This window comes from Drosophila arizonae, chromosome 4 (genome assembly GCF_054131065.1).
Source record: "Drosophila arizonae isolate 15081-1271.41 chromosome 4, UAZ_ARI_1.0, whole genome shotgun sequence".
Lineage (NCBI taxonomy): Eukaryota > Metazoa > Arthropoda > Insecta > Diptera > Drosophilidae > Drosophila > Drosophila arizonae.
The window spans coordinates 15,713,144-15,731,585 of record NC_142924.1 but is presented as its reverse complement, the minus strand read 5'-3'; the positions used below and the strand labels follow the sequence as shown (position 1 = coordinate 15,731,585).

General features: G+C 36.8%; 1 protein-coding gene across 5 annotated transcripts in view; it reads right to left on the bottom strand.

The window, feature by feature from the left end:
- nrm (neuromusculin) overlaps positions 1–18,442 on the bottom strand; it is a 228,656-nt gene that overhangs the window by 209,219 nt on the left and 995 nt on the right. For 3 of the 5 annotated variants that reach the window (XM_089468655.1, XM_089468653.1, XM_089468654.1), the window contains exon 2: positions 17,776–18,021. The gene's annotated coding sequence lies outside the window, so the exon portion shown is untranslated. The remainder of the gene's footprint in view (positions 1–17,775; positions 18,022–18,442) is intronic. The other 2 variants (XM_089468656.1, XM_089468657.1) reach the window with 1 other exon arrangement.

Sequence of the window (18,442 nt, the reverse complement as noted above, 5' to 3'; positions counted from 1 at the left end):
TCTTACACGAATATAAAAGTAGGGAGCCCGACCATGTACGAATCGGACTGAGAGCTACTAATCATTTACTTATTGAGGTAAGTGTTGCATGGGTGATAGTTGTTTGGTTAGCTACTACTCTCTACGATCGATTGGCTTTCTCTTCTTCTCTTTTAGATCAGCTATTCAATATATATAACGATTTACAGGTCTTTTCCACTGATAAGGTTTCATAATATAATTCAATATATTATTTTTAATATACTTTTAATATATTATTATTATTTTATTATTATTATTATTATTATTATTATTAATATATTATTGCAAACTAGTGGATAATCTCTAGCGTCATTTGCTTAGCTGTTGCCATTCTCAGCTCTTAAGCAAATTTTCACTGATTTCGAATACAAAAGCTGAACTTAATCCATTTTATACTTTCTTTTTTATTAATTTATAATTTCAAAAAATATTTCGCAGAGCATAAATCTCTTACCTTCATACAGCTCTAACAAGCATCAGCTGTCGTCGCAAAAACGAAATGGAAATGAATATCGAAATAGACAAAGGAATACAATTTACGTAACTAAGTAAACAAAACAGAGAGCAAAAAAAAAAAAAAAAAAAAAAAACAAAAATAAGATGTATGCACGTATATGCTTAAACATTTTTGATAAAAAGAGAAACAGCGAATGCAAGAGCTGACTGAAATCGAAACCGAAAATAGACAGACAAACAGAGAGACATACAAATAGACAATCATACAGTCAGGCTGACAGTGTGATGGACAGGGAGTTGAGCAGCGCAGACAGCGGCAACAACACTCAGGTTGCAACAACATTGAGTTTGGTGTCCCTTGCAGGCAGCTTTGTTTGTATGTCTTGCACACTTGAATTGCTGCTCATTCAACATTCATTCACATTCACATTCACATTCACATGGGCAAAGGACTCACCAGGAGCTCGCCAGCTCCAGCCACAGCCAGTCACGTCCTGTCGCCCGGGCTGCCTTTCGGCTGTTGTTGCGGCGCGCCTCATTCTCGTATCGATATTCAAATATTTTCCGTTGACAGATTTCACAATTTTCCACTTTCATACCTTTCATTTGCTTGTGCCGCACACACACAGAGAGAGAGTCGAGCTTTTCCTTTTACTTATTGTTCATTCATTCGGCGCACAGCTTCTTTACTTATGTCTTTCAGTCTCTGCCAGTGTTTCCTTGACTGAGTATTTGTTTGCCCCACCATTTGGGGCTCATTTCGGGCTTAGAACAATTGATGTGTAAAACTTTGATTAGGTTTGTGCGGCCTAAAAATAGGCGTCAATTTTTGTGGCATTTCATACGAAAAAATCCAAACAATTGCAAGCAAAGGACATTGATTGCCCTTGCGCATCATCTAAGCAGCTGAAAGGGTTTTATTTAAGGGCAGTGGACTAGATATGCTTGATATGGGAAAGTCCATGACAGTTTGATTGGATATAGCCCAAGAGCTAGGCGAAGGAGGAGCTTTAGTTATCAGTTCTTATATAAATCAAAGGCTTTTAAATATTCTTTTTGTGGCTGATAAAGAATAAGTTAACTTCTACACGGCCAAGAAACTTTACTGAAGTAACGTAATGATATGAACTATTAAGAGCCTTAGCTGATTGGTATATCAGTTGGTATATGAATCTTACATTAAATCTAGCTAATTTTTGTGAATTTTTTGGGCCAAATGCAAAGAGTTTCTCTGCGAATGCTTGATTAACAAAGATGAAAATCTGGCTTGAGCAAATGCGACCTTGTGATAAGGCGTTCATTAAGTTTGTGTAAACAGGCAAGAGCAGGCTACAGTGATTCCATAAACTATAAGTAGGTCAAGTCCAAATACCAAAAGCCAAATCGAACTAGACATAGATAAACATATATATCTATGTATATACCGCCTACTTTGTTTATGTGTAAATATACAACCTGAGGTATATATAATGTATGAACCTAATCAATAATATATAGTATATAGCCCAAAGCATTCTCATAGTTTAGTTCCGGTTTATAAATATTGACATGCAAAGTCAGCTGACAATTCGTATATACTCCTAATGCTTAGCTCTAGCTGCAATTTCTCTGTCTAGTGTTCCCTTTCATTCTGTATATATCATTGAGAGTCAAGCTGACCTTCCATCCAATTGTCATGCCCTCAATATGCCAGCTCAACTTATTTATGACTAACACCTACAACTGCTGCATAAATTAATTTAATTTCATATTATTAATCCACGCATTCGACAATAAAAAAAAAAAAACAGAGAAAAGAAACTGACATAACTTTCAACACATACATTTCGCATGCATATTTCTTCATTAAGTGTCAATAAAATTAAGGCCAAAAAAAAACAATTGACAAATGGCATGAAAATATTTGAAATGTATTTCAAATGATTTACATTTACCAGGCATAGCCTGTCAGTCCGTCAGTCCGTTAGGCCGTTAGGCCGTCAGCTGCTGACAGGTTTTGCCTATCAATTTTCATTGCAATGCACTCAATTGAAATTTTTTTTGTTTCATAATTATGATTTTTAATTACTTGGTCGAGACATGGATGGAAATTCAAAATATAAATAAATAAAAATAATAATACATGAGAAACATAACTCGAAACGAACAGACATAATTAATGAATTATGCGGCACGTTAATGTGAGCCATATTAACATTAAATTATAGCTAGAATGTATATAGTATATACAAATATATGCATATACATAGTATCTGTAGTATCTGTTGCTGCTGCTGCTGCTGCTGCGATGCTCAACAATTATTCATTTATGTGCCTATTAATTGTCGAACTGTTTAATTGTTTTCAGCTTTATTTTTTATGAAATCAACAAATGCATTTAAGTTAAGCTGGGCTATATTTAAATTACACATACAAAATATTTTGTATCAATATATTAAACTTATTACTTTTAATAAATTATTATAATACTATTTTTATGTGAAATCAATAAATTTATTTGCCTTAATTTTTAATAATATATACAATACTATATATTTTTTTTAAATAGTACTTTTCATTACTTCCTTCTTTAACTTTCTTTGCTTTAACTAACACTCCCTCCCACAACAAATTTATTTACCTTAAATTTGGATAAATATATACACATTATATATATTTTTTAAATACACTTTATATACTCTTTCTTTAACTTTCTTTACCTTAACTAAAACTCCCTACCACACCCACTCGTGCCACCTTTCATTCAGGTATTTTAAGCTCAGCTAACATATCCATATTCCCCTCTCTCGCTCCCTTTTTGCTTACAACTTTTGCGCACCTTGGTCATATTTTCTAATTTGCTGCAACGCGCTCTCTTTTCCCATTTTGCTGCACATACCAAAAATATTTTTGTTTTTGCTGCCAAAAAACAAAAAAAAATAAAAAAAAAAACAGAAAGAGAGAAAGAAAAAGAAATAAATAGATGTGTGTGTATATCCAGTAAAAAAAATAGCGCAGAGAAACATGAGGAATGTTTGAAATTCCACGCAAAAGAATGCAACGAGTAACATTTTTTTGGCTAGACATTTGCGTAGCAAGAGAAAGACGGAGTTTGGCCCATGTCAGGTGAGGGGCAGCTGGCGAAGGGGGAGTGGCAAAGCGCGCATGGAGGGCATTTGGCAAAGTCAACGTCAACATGCGGCGAATGGCAGACGGAAGTTGTACGCAAAGACAATGACTAAGCACACCATGGCAGACGAAAAGCCAGAGAGACAGACGGAGAGAAACAGAAAGAGAGAGAGGAGAGGGAGGGAGAGCGAAGAGTGAGGAGCGGCTGTGTGAAACGTGCAGGCAGCGAGACAGACGCATGGCTAACCGCAGAGTCTGGCTGCGAGACAGAGTGCGAGAGATGAATGCCAACAATATGCATACAATGCAAAGCCACAGATAAAGTTTTGTTTTTTTTTTTCTAACCCGCTGCCTGCTCTCCGTTTCCAACCATCCATCCCTCCCGCTGAGCGAAATTTCCTTGACAAACCGTTGTGCAAATGCAAATGCAACTGCAATGCAAACACACACACACACACACTTGCACATCCCTGCTTCTGGCTTGTGAGCGCAAATAAAAACATTCTTAAGGTATTTCGATGAACATTTGCATTGCAAGTTCTACACGGGAATGACTTATATCTATATTTATCTATGTACAACTTGACAGACAATAGCTGTTATCAGCCAGCGAAATATCGTTTAATGTGATAAGCTAAGGAAAGGAATAAGGTCCAACTATCAATAGAGACCGACTAAGGGCTACTATAAATTGGGGCAGCTGTTTACGTTACAATTTAAGCTTTAATTTCGTATCAATATTTATTTTTTTATATTAAAAATATTTTTATAGATTAGGAATAAAAATAAATTAAAATTATTTGTATAAATATATGAATAAAATATTTTTCTATGAACTGTAAATTGAGCAAAAGCATTAAAAATATGATTATTATAATTTAATACATAAATACAATAAAACGGTAATTAATACTACATTAAAAGGAAAATATATATAAAAATAATTAAAAATATTTGTATAAATATACATATAAATAAATATTTTTCGATGAACTTAAAATCGAACAAAGGGGTTACTGGTTAAATAAAAAAAAATAGCAATCAATATTATAATTTAATATATAAATACTTATACATATATTTAATACATATTAAAATGCTTTAGAACAAACAATAAAATGAAAATTAATAAATAAATTAAAACAAATTTTGTATGCCATTAAAAATATTTTGAGAATTTATAATATATTATATACATTATTATAATATTTATTTGTATTCTTTATTTATTTTTTACTATATATTTTCAAAAATTTCATTAAGAGATTAACCAATTTCGTTACATGTTCTATTTTCCTGCTCACTGTTTTTGACAAAAAATAATAAAGCAAAAAAAAAAAAAATAGAACTGTGTCACAAAAGAAATAATCCACTCAATCTACTCAACATTGGCCCCAAAAAAAATCGCTATACAATCAAACAAAAAACAAAAACAAAAAATAGAGGGAAACTTGGCCCTTCTAATTGAAGTAAACTGAATTTCGAATGGATATTTTTGCTGGCTATATAAATTTTGTGGGTGTGTGCAGTTCAATTAACTTTAGCCAAAAAACCACCAAAAAACAACAACAATAGAAGACAACAGCGAAAAAAAAAGGCAACTTTGTAAAATGGTTTAAACTTTGGCATGCCAAGAGAGTTTTTTTTTTTTTTTTTTTTTACTATTTGTTAGACAATGCACCCACGCAAATTGTGGGTGGTTTAGGTGGTTGGTTAGGTGGTTCGTTGGCTGGTTTGTTGCCTGGTGGTTTCTTCCTCTTTTTATGTTACAGACTATTCAGCATTGACATGCGATGTGGGCAGCACATTGTGTGTGAAAGCCAGGCACTGTAATTTGTATAGACATATACTTATGGCTGGCAGTGTATATGCTGCAGCTGCAAACGTTGTACTGTAACTATTGCTGTTGCTTTGTTGTTGCTTTGTTGTTGTTGCTATTGATAAAAAGCGCTTTTTTATCAAATTACAGGTTTGAAGAATAAAAAGAGTTTACGAACATGTATATAGTTTTAAACGTACAGACATTAAACCTTTAACTAGTTTTAGCCGCAATTTACAAGGAAGGAAATTCATACGTATTCCATATTCTCATATGTCTTTAAATGCTCAGAGCTGTTGGGTTGACAAAACCCTTTTTTGGCTCACACTTTGAACCAATCAATTAACCTGACTCAAAAATGGGCGTGTCTTGTTCATTGTTTGAGCCAAGTGCGATTTTGATTGATATTTGACATTTATGCGGCACGTTCGTTAGGCTCCTTTCCATTTGCACATATTGTTTACACGCCTGCACACACATACACATATAGAGTGAGGTTATATATGTATGGAGCTGCTATGAGCGTGCTCTCCACGTCAAACAAACAATTTTCGACATTTCAACATTCATTAATCAAAACGGAAATTATAGGGAGTCGCTTTCCACACATACATGTATGGACTAAGCAATCCAAGCACTAACACACACACACACAACACACAGCCAATCAACAAAAACAACAACAACAATAAGTGCAACTTTCTCGTTTGTGTGCGCTGGACTGTGACGTGGAGCGAAACATTTTCGTAGCATACTTTTCGGCGGCAGCATTTAATTGAAAAACGATGAATATGGCAGATTGAAGATGAAACAGGAAATAATATGTCGAAAATGTGCTGAATAACTAAATAAAAAATATGGAAATAAATAAAAATAAATTTAATGAATAAATTAAATTTTAAAGCAAAAAAAATATGGTCAAGAATAAAGTTGCAATTCTACATAAAAAAAAATTTTTTTCCATGAGAAATAAATCACTTACTCCGAAATATTAAGTACATATAAAAATCTAAGCTATATACAAGTTATATCCAAAAATAATATAATATTTCATAATCTATATAATAAAAAAAAATATCACCAATAATTTTAATATATACAAATATACGCATAATAATTAGTTTTTGTAAAAATAAATATTTAAAATATTATAAATAATAATAAATAAAATAAATAAATATTTTTCAGTAATATATGTATTGAATGTGAATAATGCGATGTCTATATAGATATCTAGCTGACTGATTGGTCTGATCTCTTTTTCTCTCCCCTTCTAGCTCTCCGTCTCTCTCTCTCTCTCTCTCTCTCTCTTTCTGTTACATATCGCTCATTTTCTACTCTTTCTTTCTCCTCTCACTCTCTCTCTCTCTCTTTCTACTTTCTCCCTGTTTGCCCATCTCTCCCCATCATTGTCTGTCTCTTTCCTCTTATTGCTCTATATTTTCTTTTTTTCTCTCTCACACGCTCCTTCCCAATCTCTCTATCTCTTCATCTTTCTTTATAATATGTCTCTCCGTCTCTTCCTCTCTTTGAAATATTCATTAAATTTCCCATCGTCATATCGCTTTAATCAATAACACAAAATACATCCCATATCCCGCCGCGTTATAAATTGCTTTACATTAAACAAGAATTGATTAATTATAAAGCTCGAAAATATTTTCTGTTTGAGTGATTTTTAATGAAAAATCAACGCGAAAATTAACACGAGGCGGCGACGAAGTGAAACGACCAAAAATTGAAATTAACAACTAGAAAGCGGACCATACACACACACACACATATACAGCGCGCTACCAATATTGGTGGCGACCGACTGATAAATAGGCCCAGTCCGCACGCTAGCCTCTTGGCCAGAGTGTTGGCCAAATCGGCGCAGCACTAAATATGAACTGGACGTAGCACCCGCTGGGTTTTGTGCCGCACAATTGAAAACCTCGAAACATACACACGCACATAGAGAGAGTATACCTACCTCTCCCCCTTCTCTCGCCCTAGATGCATGCCATTAATAATACGCTTACGCGCTTTTGTGTGGCCAAAACTTTGCTGCGCCCATGCCTCATGCCACATGCCCCATAGCTCATGGCCGCTAGCCGCATAAATGCACCAAAGTCTATATGTGTATGTGCGTGTGCGTGAGTGTGTGTATGTGTGTTTGTGTATGCTTGTAGCGCTCAAAGTGGAGCACTGCAGCCCCTTGCCCGAGGCTGTTTTTTGCGGCTTGTCATACAGCGAGTCGACCAGTTTATATACATGCATAAGCACACACACACACACACACACATGCTACACATATATACATGAAATGTAGCATAGCTTGCAATATGTGCAATATATAGTACATATATGTATATATATTTATAGAATTATTGAATCATTCCTTGGCAGCAACTCGACTTCGAAGAGCTGAAACTCTTCTCTGCTGCTTGGAAATATCTATGTAATTATATGCATGCATATTAAAAAAACTCTAAGTATCTATTCAATTATAATAATTGTATTTATTTATATAGGAAAAATACTAATTTTTCAATTGTAATAATGGGATATAAGAATTTTGATTGTGATGCAAGGCAAATAGCGGAAGAGAAGAAGAGAAAAGACTTATAAAGGCCAATAATAGATTAGAGAGATTAGTTAACCATCAATAGATAAGCAACTACCGATAACCAGCCAGATCGATGGCTATAAGGCAGTCGATAGTTGGAACGAATAGCTTAAGCAGAGGAAGAAGAACGAAGAAACTTAGAATAAAAGCTGTGCAAAAAAATTTATAATTAAGTAACTAAATAAATCCTTCTACAAGAAAACCTGCTTTAATTCAGATTATGATCAAATAATGATAAATAAATATGAATAATATTTTATAGAGCCTTGCGGAAAAATAAAATTCATTTCTAGCTTAATAATCTGCCCTAGTAATTATTCAATTACTTTCAAATACATTTATGAATTACGCTTAAGTAACGGAACTTTATGCGACACCTTGGCTAACAGTCAAGCGTTCATGCACTTGCAAAATGGTGCCCAAAAATAATTTCTTTTCATATCCTGTCAATAAAACAAACTAAGCACCAAATATATTTGACCAGTGGCAATTATATTCCGATCAGCTAAGGGCACAGCACTTGAGGCACTTCTGCATACAAACATACATACATTTACATACATATATCTATATCGATATTGGCAGTCAAACATGAGTGAAGCACCCTTCTAAATGCTGGCACAATCCAACCAATTTGCTCTTCAATTTGCTTCCATTTTCGAAAGTTCGCGTGCCAAACGCCACAAATCGATTTACATGACAGCAAAACAAAAAAAAATAAGAGAAAATAAGAGAAAAGAAAGCAAACGAACTTTGGGAAATGTGAAAAATTACAAAGCATAAGAAAAACAGAAAAATGACAACAACAAAAACAGGAACAGTTAGGCAATGCGAAAAAAAAAAAACATTCACAGAAATGAGGAACCTTTTTGAGGCGCTGTTTTTCGATTTGTAACAATTATTGGTCGTTACGAGGCGCAAAACAAGCAGCCCAATTTCCTTACACACCACCAGTCAGCCATCTAGCGCCGCCAGCGCCCGTAGCCCCAACATCCAATAGCTCCACTGCCCCTCAGCTCCTGCCCCACGAGCAATTATTGCACATTTTTGTGGCATACTTTGCGGCTGACAGCGCGCACGAATGCGCCTACATGGCCCAGTCCAGTCCAGCCCCAGCCCGGCCACGCCCCCTGCCTGTGCCGCCCTCTGCTGAAGTCAACCACGCTAATGCTTTTGAAATAATAACAATAAATATTATTGACATGCAAAAACGCCACAAAATGTCAGGGAATATTTATAACACGGCAGCAACGACAACAAAAACACCAATTTTAGTTAATATTTGTATTTGGTTTTTTTTTTTTTTTTTTTTTTTGTTACTTTCATACTCTCACTGAGAGTATTATAAACATAGCAGGGAAGGTGGGATGGGGTTACGAAAACAAGGCAACGCTACGTTGCTCGTCTAGAGACTTTCAATAGCAATCCTTGTCACTGGTAATTCAAGTTGACACACAGCCTCCACGATCGGCCCCACTGGATAGCGATTGGGCAGCCGACCAATCGTGAACTAATGTGTGCAGCGACTTTAGAAGAAATAGAAAGATAGAACTTACTAAAGTGAAATCTTTGACCGACCCCTGACTTCGAAAAATACACGATTTCTGAAATGTTTGCCCCTGGGCTGACAGCTGTCGCATTCTAGGACCTCAGTAAGCAGGAGTGACATCCTGCGGAAATGGCTCCTAGGTCAATGCTGCAGCTGCCTCCGTCCCGTTAAAACCCTGGCAGGCCTCCAAGTACGTTCGAAGATCGTCACCAACTGATTCTTCATTGGTGGTACAGGTTTAAGTTGATATATATCCTTAATTTGTGCAAGATCCTGGCTCTGAACATTGGCTCCCATAAGGACCAAAGTCAACCCTCGCATGGCCTCCCTGCTATGCACAGATAACCATGAGGATTGTTTGAGTAACTGTACACCCGATCTAAGATAGCGGCTTGGAGTCGGGACCCCTTAAAATGGAATTTAGAAAGACCCCCAACAACCAAAAAAACAATCAGTGGAACACCACTGGAAGAGAGCGAGGCCCGTTTCACGGACCCACGGCTGGGCTTTGGCAAAAGCTCAAAAATGCAAAGGAGCCCTGTAGCGCAGGCGCCAAGAAGTGTGGAGGAAACTCCAAAAACCGCTGCCGCTGAAGTAGGTGTCCCAAACACTGTTGCAGAGGCGGTAATCTCTCCAAGGCATGAGTACATGTTGAAACTCCGGGCCGAGGAAGAGGATGCCATTCTAAAATGTCGCCAGGCGCTGCGGCGCATAAAGACCGCTGTCGCTAAACAAAAAAACATCAGTCTGGATGTTAAAAGCGGGGTATCCGACCTAGACGAACTACTCGATATCCTAGGACACTGTAGGAACTCCTGGAAGAAACTGGAAGCTGAAGCAACTAAGCAGAAGCAATTAGAGCCAGCAGCAGAGGCACGGATCTTGGAAACGGTGGAAACACCTACCATTCAAAAGAGACAAGCCCCTAGCCCCCTAGAGTCTGAGTCCGGCAAAAAACTTTGCAAGGGACAACAGAACTTGTGGCAAAAAGTCACCAGAAAAGGGACTTTGAAACAAAGAGCGGAAAAGACTACTCCGGCACCCGCAGAAAAGCCGAAAGTAGTAAAACAACCAGCAAAAAAAGAGAAGAAGAAACCTCCCCGTTCAGAAGCAGTCCTCATAAAACCTGAAAGTGGACAAAGCTACGTAGATGTTTTACGAAACATACGCAGCACAATCCAACAGGACGAAAAGGCAAACGTGAGAGGCATAAGGAAAACCCGATCCGGGGCACTCCTTGTAGAACTGAGCAGAGGGGAAAAGTTACATCCAGAACTAGTTGAAAAACTAAAGGCTACCGTTAAAAAAACAGCCACGGTAGCCGAGTTAAAGCCTACAGCGACAGTGGAGATCCGAGATCTAGACTCACTAACTGTAGAGTCTGAGGTGGCTGAGGCAGTGCGACAAGTCCTTGATAATTCATCAGTGGACTTGCGCATAAAAGTCACTGCCCCAAACAGTCGAGAGCAAGTAAGGGCCTTTGTAACCTTAGAAAGCCAATTAGCGGAGACGTTGCTGAGCTCAGACATTAAAATTGGTTTTGTCAGGGCTAGGCCCAGGATGTGTCAACCCATCCGCAGATGCTACAGATGCTTCGGGGTCGGCCATCTGCAGACCAACTGCACAGGACCGGACAGAAGTGGTGGTGGCATCTGCATTAGATGTGGTGAATCAGGTCACAAGATGAAAGACTGCAAAAAACCACCAAAATGCTGCATTTGCACGGATGCGGGGCGTACTTCTGTCGATCACATGCCGGGATCGCAGAAATGCCCAAGCACACGACAAACTACAGCAAAATGTTGAAAATTCTCCAAGGTAATCTACACCGGAGCAAAACGGCAGATGCACTTTTGACACAGATAGTAGCAGAACATGCTATAGATGTAGTGATCATCAGTGAGCAATATAAGCGAAAAGAGAACGGAGTTTGGTTAGAGGACGACACCAAGACTGCGGCCATATGGATCCCCAGTAGTAGTGGACAACAGCCACTAGAAAGCAAGATGGGAAACTGCTACGTCTACGCACGCTTCAGAGAAGTCGCAGTAGTCTGTTGCTACCTAACCCCTAGCGATGACATAAGCACCTTCCAGAATAAACTCGATGCAATCGAGGATCTCCTCGTGGATCGACGGCAGCCCTTCATTGTGGCAGGCGATCTGAATGCACGAGCAGTGGACTGGGGAATGTCGTCTACTAACTCTAGAGGACGAAAAATTATGGATATGGCCGCTAGGTCCGGGTTAGTGGTAGCAAACCGCGGAAGCAGACCTACCTTCCATAGGCCGGGATGTGAAGGCACAATACCTGACGTAACCTTTGGATCCGAACACATCGTAGATCGGATAAAGGACTGGAAGATACTCGATGACTTCACGGGAAGTGATCACGAGTATATATCATATGACTTCCAAAATACCAGTCAGCAAAACCACCCATCATACTCAAGAAAGACTTCTCATAGATGGGACATAAGTAAGGTGGATACAGGCAAACTACTAGCTGAATTAGATAGGCGAGAACGACAGTTCGACGGCACATTGACGTCGAAGCAAGTGGTCGAAAGAAGCCTAACCGCTATGGAAAGAGCGTGTAACGTATCGATGCCAAAAACGCACAGCAAACACGGAGGTAGACGACAGGCGTACTGGTGGAACCACGATATTGCGGAAAAAAGGAAAGTATGCATACAATGTAGAAGAAGGCTAACAAGGGCACGACGCTCTGGAAATTTCACGACGGAAGCGTTAGCAGCCAAGATTGCGAGAAAAGAACTGTCGATTGCTATCACACGCAGTAAGCATGACAAGTGGAAAGAGCTCTGCAAAGATATAAATAAAGACCCTTGGGGACTTGGCTACAAGATAGTCATGAAAAAGCTGAGAAACTACGGAGCAGTGCCAAACGTGGATGATGACACGATGGATCACATAGTGGAAACACTATTTCCAGCACACATCCACGAGGCGCATGAGCGAGCACCCGTAGAGCTCGATGGTTCAGTCCCAGATTTCACCGAGGAAGAACTCAACATTGCAGCTCTCTCCCTGAAGAACAAGAAAGCGCCGGGACCAGATAATATACCGGCAGAAATACTGAAGGTGATAGCATCAGGACGTCCCACTTTTCTACTTAGGATGTATAACGCATGTCTAAAAGAAAGGATATTCCCAGAAGCGTGGAAAGAACAAAGACTGGTGCTCATTAGCAAAGGCAAAGGCGATCCCAATACACCCTCGGCTTATCGCCCATTGTGTATGTTAAACACAGCTGGGAAGCTTTTAGAAAAGCTCATAAGACCTAGACTACTCGCAGCAGTAGAGGCTGCTGGAGGACTTAGCCCTAGGCAACATGGGTTCAGAGCTGGAAAATCCACAATGGGAGCTATCGATGAAGTGGTTCAGGCAGCCAGAGCTACGCAAAGAGGAAATGCATACTCGCGCCCAGTTGTTCTGTTAGCAACGCTGGACGTTAAAAACGCCTTTAATAGTGTAAGGTGGACTGATATGCTTACTTCCTTGGAACACCGCTTCCAGATACCGGAGTACCTCATGAATATGATCAGGAGCTATTTGCAGGATCGAATACTCCTGTACTCCACGCAAACTGGAACAAACGATACAGAGTAACTGGAGGAGCTGCACAGGGGTCAATCCTGGGACCAGACCTGTGGAATATCAGCTACGACGACATCCTAAGACTGGAAATGCCTGAAGACACCTTCCTTATTGGTTATGCCGATGATATCGCAGCCGTCATTACTGCCAGAAACACCATAGAGGCCCAAAAGAGACTTACCCAAGTCATGATCCGCACACAGACATGGCTCAGCTCTCGAGGATTGGAGCTTGCCACCCATAAAACAGAGTTACTTCTGTTCACGGGGAAGCAGATCCCAACCGAAATAGAGATGCGAGTAAGCGGAAACCTGATAAGGACGCAGAGGACAGTGAACTATCTAGGCGTTAGGCTGGACAGTAAACTTACCTTCTGGGAACAGCTGAAGTATGCCACGCGGAAAACAGCGACAGCAACGGGGTCTCTGAGTAGACTGATGGCAAACGTTGACGGCCCGACGGCAGGAAAACGGAGACTCCTCATGGAAGCGACAAATGCAATACTGCTATATGGCAGTGAAGTATGGGCGGATACCTTAGAGGCGAATGTAAGGCGAAAACCGATGCTAGCTGTGCAACGAAGAGCAGCCTTAAGGATAACATCGGCGTACCGCACAGTCTCCGGGGCGGCCGTGACTGTGATAGCAGCAGTCATACCGGTTGACTTGCTTGCCCAAGAGCGCAAAAAAATATGGAATCTTCGGCAAAGAGGAGAATACTCAGAACATGCGGCAAAGAGCATACGACAGCAAACCATAGTCTCGTGGAAGGCGAGATGGTCATGCGAAAGGTATGGAAGATGGACCGCTAAAATAATCCCCGATCTGGAGCAGTGGATAAATAGAAAGCACGGTGAAACGTCTTTCTATTTGACACAACTACTCTCCGGACATGGATACTTTCGAAAGTACCTAAATAAAATGGGGAAAACTGCCGAATCCAGCTGCATTTACTGCGAAAATGCAATGGACGATGCAGAACACACCTTCTTCAATTGCAAAAGATGGTCGGAAGAAAGAATCGACCTGGCAGATACAGTAGGTGAAGTCAAAGTAGAGACGTTAGTACAGCAAATGTGCAGCAGCATAGACGCTTGGAAAAAAGTCTATGACTTCGCCGAAAAGGTTCTGCGGCGGAAGAAGTATGACCTGGACGCAGGCACACAGAGGGCAACGCTCATTTAGAGCACACAATGGGGTTCCACCTTGAAGGTTAATGCGGGATATCTCCTGGTTCCAAGGTGGATTTGAGCCCCAGAAGAGGAGGATTTTTTTTAGTCGGTAAGCAGTTATGCAGTCCGACACACCGGTCAAAGTGACGACATGACCGACGGTGCATAAAGCATTTTTTCCTACCTCAGCCCAACAAAAAAAAAAAAAAAAAAAAAAAAAAAACATAGCAGGGAAGATGTGGGGATGGCATTTCTATTCCAATTAATTATTCAATTTATTTTATTTATTTTAATTTTTTTTTATTTATTTTTTTTTTTTTTATTTCAGCTTTTCTATAGCGCATTAATATTATTATTATATTTAAACATTTTTAACATATTTTATTAAATATTTATTATTTATGTTTTTCATATTCAATTGTTTTTATATAATATAAATATTAATTATATATATATATTATCAATATTATTCAAAAGCTCGGCAAATAATAATAATCGAGATAGATATATAGATAAATGGTATTATTTCTATATATAAATATATGTATTTATCAATATTTTCATTTATGGGTAATACAATAATAAACAATATAAATAAAAAATACAAAATTAGAAAAATATATATTTATTATCTTTTTTTATTATTTATAGAAAACAAAATATTTATTTTGTTTAATTCATCAATGCGAAATCTTAAAAATAAACTCAATATATATAATTTGAGCGCTTTGGAGTCATGGACAATAAAGTGCAAAAAATTGTTTTAAATAAATAATTAAATAAAAGAAAAACACTCAGCTCAATTAACTAATATGCCAAAGCATATTTCATTCTCGACTAAACTTTAGTCAATATTCCGCTTCATTTTTATTAATTTATTTTTAGTTTCTGGGCCTTTGAACCTAGCATAGAATTATCGTTAATTGATTTGCCGTCAGCTGCTGTAATTATGTGAATAATTTGAAAAACATATTTTGTGGGCGTGGCACACTCAACACAAGGGGGAAAATGCAGCTTTTTGGGCAACGCTGAAAACGCTTTAATATTAATTTTAATTTGCATTTGAATTTGCCTCTTCTTCTTTAAGCCAAACACAAATTTCACATGAATTTTTAATTGAAATGCTCGCTGACATTTTTATGGCTTTTCGTTAGTTTTTAGTCGCAAATTTTTGGGCCAAATGTGTTTTTCCAGTTTATTTATCGAAATTTATTGGCTTCGGCTATTTGGTTTGGCATTGTTTAAGCGGATACAATTTAAAATTCAATAAACTTCAACTACAAAGCGCCAACCAGACATTGGTAATCGTTCTAGCTCTATCTCTCTCTCTCTCTCTCTCTTTCTCTCTCTTTCTTTCTCTATCTATCTATATTTCTGTCTCTTACTATGTTTAGCTCTCTTTGTCTACTAATGTGCCTGGCAGATGTTTCTCCACTGTAATTATTCAACTATGTTTAGCTTTTTTGCCGGATTGTTTCGCAATATTGATTTATTTATTGATTTATTAATTTCTTAATTTTTCAAATTTATAAATATATATTTTTTATATATTAAACATAAGTTTTGGCAAAAATTGAAATATGCAAAATTAATTCTATTCTTTAAATTATTAAAAATATTTAGAGTATGTACCATAAAACTAATTAAATATAAGGATTGTTTTTAAATTAAAATGTAAACAAAATTCCTCTATTTATCTGATTTAGTTTTTATTTTTATTTAAATACTATCCTTATATATATGTATTTTATTATTTTTTATTATATACACTCTAAATATTTTAAATAATCAAGTGATATAAAGTCTTATTTATGTAAAATAATAACTTAACTTAAACTATAATAATTTATATTTGTGAATATATACAGTATACATTCAAAAAGTACTACACTACTAGAAAGAAGCAATCAAAGAAAGAGTCAAGCTTTACATTCGATAAAATTTGGAATATTTTATTAAAGCCATCAATAGAATATATATTTATATATATTCAGTGTTTATTCAACCTTAAATTTTCTCACATTTCTAGACAGCAGGCAAAGGCAACTGCTTAAAGGTAAGCACACTTTACGCTTCTGCATATCAATATTTTGCTCTCCATTTTCATAGACATATTTATGCCTTTGTTCGCATAATGCTGGGTAAAAAAAAAAAAAAATAAATTCCACAGCAGGAATTTTGTACGCTTCTTCAGCCAAGGGACAGACAAAAGCTGTTGCAGTTTCTAGTAGTTGCTGTAAATATTGTAGTTGTTGTTGTTGTTGTAGTCACTTATTGTGCTGTTCGGTTGCATCATTTCCATCAACATCATTTTTGTTTTTTTGCTTCTGCTTCTGCTTTTGCTTTTGTATCTTGTGCAGCACTTGAAGGCGCTTTTCCACTCGAGCAGCGAGCTTTTCTTTGGTCGCACTCGAGCGACGCTTCAATTCGCACTTCACCTGAAGAGTTAGAGTCAGGTGAGCTGCTGCAGCTGCCGCCTGCCACCCACTACAAATGACAATCGAAGGCTGCAGCTTACAGCAAAACAAAACAATTTCCCTAGACGCAACTCGACTGGCGCACTACAATTACACATATTTTCCATCTCCATTTCCCCCATTATTCCCCCCGCCCCACCTATTTTTCATTTGGCATTTTAAAGTGTTTTTGTGTTTAATTAAAATACTTTTCGCACTTTGGCTTTGTTGATTCGCAATTGCAGCACTCGCTGCTGTTTGTTTCTGACTGATTGACTGACTAAAACTTTTGCCTCTGCCTCTGCCTCTTCCTCTTTTTCCTTTTCCTTTGCATTTATTTTTTTTTATTTTCAAATTTTATTTTGCAACTCGTCTAAAAATGATTCGCATTCTTTGCCAACTGAAAGTATTTTAATATAGTTCTTTTCTCACTTATTTTTTGGGTAGCTCGCTTCACATTGGGCTGCAGTTGCTGCAGGTATACATCTATGAAAATTTATATATTTTAATTTTATCTAGAAAACTTTTGACAATATTTATGATTTCATCTGGTCTATCTGGTTTATTGAAATTCTTTTTTATTTTAATAACTATATGTATATTGAGAAAAATGTAAGCTACCTTTATCAAATAAGTTGAATGATAAATACTCACATAGTTTATTGATAAATAATAATTTTATATTTATACCCTAACTTGATTTTAAATTTTAATTTTAGCCTTAACAAAAATTAGTATATATATAATTAATATATATTTAAAATAAATCAACTTATTCATTCTTTAATGAAAAATAAAAAAAAAAATAAAATAAAAAATAAAATTTGAGTCTAAATATAATTAAAATTATTTATTGCTTAAAATTACATCAAAGTTTATTTTACGCAAGTTCCTTTTTGATATTTATATCACACATAAATGTATATCAATATTTTTAATAATATTATATTCAGCATCAACTTACCCATAAATAACAGCTCAACAAATAGTTCGTTGTCTTCAAATTGAATGAAATTGAATTGAATTTCTTTTATTATTGTTTAAATAAATCCGCACTTGTTTTTTAATTGATTTATGCTTTTTGGTTTTATTGACGACTTGATTTTATTTCTTGAACTGCACACACGTATTCTAGATACATTTTGACAAATACATATACATACATATATTTTCTTTGGACTTATTTATGAGTTGCAAGAAAACGTGGCAGCTGCTTGTTGGAAATTAAATATAAATATAAATAAGAATTCGAGATATACGAGACGTTGGCTTAGAGAAACAAGCTGAGAAGAATATATTAGTGCCTAGCATTATCTCTTTATGGATATATCTAAGAGCAGAAGTTGAGCAATTTAAAGTCTGCAAAATGTTGACTTATAAAGAAATCTATTCTGGATTTACAGCTAGCCAAAATGTTGATTTAAAGCTCCCAATGTAGCTAAAAATAAAACGAGATTATCAAAAATTCTCTGCTGGTATAGCTGCTCTCAAGCTGTCAAAAATGTGTTTAGCTTATAAGCTAAGAAAAGGCACAAGAAAAACTTATCTAAAGACTTGCAAAAAATTCTATTACAACTGTTTGGCAAAATAAGCTATCTAAGGGGCTCCACATTCAAATGTCAAGAGTTACC